Below are 4779 nucleotides of genomic sequence, written 5' to 3'. Positions count from 1 at the left end.
GAGCTCCATGACTTGTTGATCTGAAAAATGATTATTAGTTTCTGCGTGTTTCTTTCATTATTGGAAGTGTACGAAGGTTTTAGAACGAGGTTTTGTTTGATATGAGGTTCATTTCCGGTATTGGGTATGTTTTGAGCAACTGTTGTGGTCAAAAGTTATTGCTGTGAGCATCTGAGTTATGTGGTACATCATATGATTACATCTTGAGTTATGATTATGGCTCGATACAACTTATTCACAGTTATACAATATGTAGGTGCGAGATTCAGATCTTATAAGAAATTCCAGATGTTGGAAAGTGGATTTTGTGGTTTAAGGTCTAAGGTTGAAGTAATGATCTTTAGTATGTTGTGTTGTTGGGCCTATATGGAACAGGGTGACGTGGGATCAGCCCCGGGTATGTGCCTGGTAAGGTGGAAAAGTGATTTAAAGGTTTTGGAAACAACTCTTGGCATGTTCGAGGACGAACATATGTTTAAGTGGGGGAGAATGTAACGACCTGACTGGTCATTTTGAGTATTTATGCTTCTTTCAACTATTTGAAGTCTTGAATAGCTTCATATAATGTATTATGACTAGTGTGTGTTGTCGAATTTGGTTTTCTGGTATTTCGAAATTAGTTCGGATGAAGGAAATTCATGTTGGAAGCTTAAATAAAAAGGGTTGATCGAACTTTGACTTTTGTGTAAACGACTCCGGAATGGAGTTTTGATAGTTCCAATAGCTCTGTATGGTGATTTTGGACTTGGGAGTCTGTCCGGATATTTATTTGGAAGTCCGTAGTTAATTTTGGCTTGAAATGAAGAAAGTTGGAAATGGAAAGTTCATAAGCTTGACCGGGAGTTGACTTTGATGATATCGGGTTCAGATTGTGGTTTCGGGAAATTGAATATCTTCATTATGTCATCTGGAACTTGTGTGCAAATTTGAGGTCAATCGGACTTAATTTGATAGGTTTCGGCATCAAATGTAGATGTTGGAATTTGTTAGTTTTCATTAGGCTTGAATTGGGGTGTGATTCATGGTTTTAGCATTGTTTAATATGATTTGAGGGCTCGACTAAGTTCGTATGATGCTTTGGAACTCATTGGTGTAATTGGCTGAGGTCTCGAGGGCTTCGGGTGAGTTTCGGACAGTTAACGAATCGAAATCGGACTTAGAACAAAGCTGGAAGCTTTCTACCATCTGATGCAATCGCACTTGCAGAACTTGGCTTGCAGGTGCGAGCTCGCAGAAGCGAGCCTGGGAGCGCAGAAGTGGAAAAGGGATAGTAGGCAGTGGCTGCAGGTGCGAGGAAAAATTCCGCAACTGCGTGATCGCAGATGCGGACGAGGAATCGCAGGTGCGTTGGTGAGCGCAGAAGCGTACTGCTTCTCGCAGAAGCGAGTCCGCATAAGCGGAAGCATAATCGCAGAAGCGGGAGGCAGTGGAGCCTTGGCTAACCGCAAAAGCGGCAGATTCTCCGCAAAAGCGGAACCGTAGATGCGGTTAAATGTTCCGCAGAAGCGAGAACACTGGGCAGGCTACAAAAAAACAGAAGGGTCCGATATTTTTGTCATTTTGGAGTTCAAACACACGGTTTGGGGTGATTTTTCAGAGGGATGAACATTCATTAATTGTTTTGTTTACCATTATTGCCACTGAATCCTTTCCTTACAATATTTTCCAACGTGGTGAGTTATTGTGTGTGTGTGTGTATATATATATATATTACAGAAATCAAATAAGAAAAGATATAATAAATAAAATTTTAGTTGATTTAGAAGTCCTAAATATTAGGAAGATAAACAAATTACTATTTTGTCCAATATAAAATATATTTTTAAAGGATAAAAAAGGCGAACGATATTTCGCTAATGGCTTTCGTGCTTTTAATATAATATAGATATGGAGGTAACTATTGCCGGAGTTGTGACCATGTTCTTCAAAGTTCAAGGCAAATTTGAACCGTTGATCGCATAATTTAAGAGAAAATATGACCGTTTTCCTTTTAAAAAAACACAAACACTTGTTGGAAATATTTTGTTGTTAGTCAAGATGAAAATCCTACCTTTTTATAAACAACAAGACTCCAACTATAAACTGAATTTGAATTATTTGACAAAGTTTAGGGACAAATTTGGACTTGCCCTAAATTTTAAACTTTAATATTAACTGATTCATGTATAGTCAAATCCCGAAGTTTTTTCTTGGATTGAAGCATAATTGATTCACTGATTAAAAGAAAAAGTACGTAAAAAGTGTACATGAATGAATTGTAAGAATAAGTAGGGATCATTTTCTTCATTTGTTAAGGCGATGCTCGTAACACCCTTTTCTTTTAGTTGAACTTCTCCTTTCATTTGGTCCAGAATGAGATACCACATAATTAAGTTAACTATGTGTTTACCCGTAAAATGATACAGTTGAATTTATATGTGGTTTCTAGACAAGTGAACTAATTTGATCCTGAAATAATACAATAATTAAAGAAATATATAATACTTAGCCTTAAAATGTACATGAAACTACAGAAACGACAGTTCCAAGAACAAGGTTTCCGGGAACATCAATGATGAGATCTAAAAGTGAAAAAGTAAGATTGTATTAAGTTTTGTATAGAATATGGTGTAAGTTTTGCCAAAAAATTCCGTGTCCTTTACAATGATAACTGAGCTCACTATTTATAGCTGCGTCTAGGGAAGGAGGTCCTAGGATCGTGCCCTCCTTTAATGTCAATTATAAGGGTCATTGATTAAGATATAACGGTGAATAATAATGCCAAAGTCTCTGTAACAGGCCGTTGCTCTTAATGCTGCAGAATATTCCTTATTAAATGCTACCGGGTGGAGAGCATTTAATACACCTTTATGAACGTTATCCCTTCCGGTGACAAGCAGAATGACTGTGTTCGCTCTTCGGCCATCCCCGTCTAGGGTTCCATGTGTCTTTCCTTTAGATGACGAAGTTGGTAGAAACATTCTTTTGGTGAAAATTACTATAACACCCTCTGAAGGCTTCTGACGGTTGATTAGACACACGTCTCTCTGCATTTAATTCCCCGAACACGCGTCATCCCACGATTCAGCATAGATTTTTTTGATTATCGAGGTAATCATGGCCATGAATTTAGCCGCTAAAATTTTACTTATACGCATCATTCTTTTCCTTTGCACTTCATAATATCTCGAACTTCCGATTTGCATCTTTGTTCTTCATCCTTTTTCTAATAATCTTCAAACAAAAACCTTTTCCTTCTTCTTATTCAATGGTTCTACCTCCAAGCGTGTCGGTTCTTCAAAAAACAAAAACAAAGCCGAGGGTACTCTGCTCCTCCAATGGTGGGTTCCATCATCCCAATGAGACTCAGTACTACAAAGGACTTAGAAGAGAAATTCCTTACTGCTAACCCTCGTACATGGGCTGTTAGTAGGTACCCTTCTTCCATTCGTCCTTCCCGTATTCCTATTGTGAAAGAAGATTGTCGCTGCCATGAGTTGGATATCATTGCTCTTGATCTATCGGATCGAATGACCCTCCCAAGGAAGGTTTTACATACTTTTACACATATCCCTTTACTTTGGGTGCATTTTTTTTAGTGGAGAGCTTGATTCCGTGATTTCGGAGTTTTGCCTTCACTACCAAGTGTGTTTGGAACAAGTAAGTCCATCAGTGTGGAGGACGGTTTCCTGCCTTCGACGCTTGTGCCAGGAAACTTGAGAGTAGTTAACCTTAGCTCATATAATGAATCTATATTCTCCTAAAATCTTCTACAGGGGAATGATAAACTTCTACAAGCGTGGCCACCATACTTTGTTATTTAGCATGGATGATGACAATGACCGTGGGTGGATGGAACGGTTCGTTGCAGTCTCCACCAATGACATCATTCCAGCAATGGCTTCATCCTTTCCGATCGCTTGGACCCGCTCTCATAAGCACTTTGTTTAGTATTTCCTTTTACTAAATATTTTTCTATAGCCGTATTAATCCCCCATCCTTCATTTGTTTCAGCAACTCGATGGATCCCGCCAGTGATGGAAGGCTTGGACCGGTGGGTTCAAAAGATCTTGGACATCACGACACCCGAAACTCATTTGAGGAAAGAACTAGCCCTTAAATACGAGTGAAAGGCCAAAAATCATAGTAATTTTAACTTACCTTGATTCAATATTTTTTTGTATATGGAGAACTTGGTTGAACTCTTTTGACTTATTCACGAAATTAGGTCTACCTGCGGGATCTATTGCTTTGCTCGAGGAGGGCGTCTTGACTGATCCTATTGATGGAGTGAGGCTGCTTCAGGAGGCACTTACTCGAACAGGTACCTCTGGGCCTATTTCAGGCGCAAACACTTCTTTACGGAGTCCCCGAATGAAGGATAAACAACCGAAGAGAAGACGTTCCTCCGCGTCCGGGGAAAAGAATAAGAGGGCAAAGATTGATACCCATGAGTCATCTCCGGTGGCGATGGTGACTGGTCCTCCTTCCGGGCCGGTCATAGACACCGTGATGATTGATGAGGATGAAGATGCTAGTGATGAGGGAGCTTCTCTACATAGAAGACAATGATCCTCATCATCTCAACATGATGCTCGACTTGTTGAGAGAGTTACACTAACCGAAGATGATGCCTCGACACCCGTTTTCGGGCCCCAATTGTTGTGCTTGGTACTGCGGGGCTGAGTATCGGGTCCTTGCCATATTTTTTTGGCGAGCATCCAACAACTAGCACTGCATTTGATGCAGTTGTTTCTCGCTCTTTAACTCCATCAGTTGCATCTCCATCTTCACCAATAC

The sequence above is a fragment of the Nicotiana tabacum genome, chromosome 22 (genome assembly GCF_000715075.1).
Source record: "Nicotiana tabacum cultivar K326 chromosome 22, ASM71507v2, whole genome shotgun sequence".
NCBI lineage: Eukaryota > Viridiplantae > Streptophyta > Magnoliopsida > Solanales > Solanaceae > Nicotiana > Nicotiana tabacum.
Note: the sequence above shows the minus strand (reverse complement) of the source record.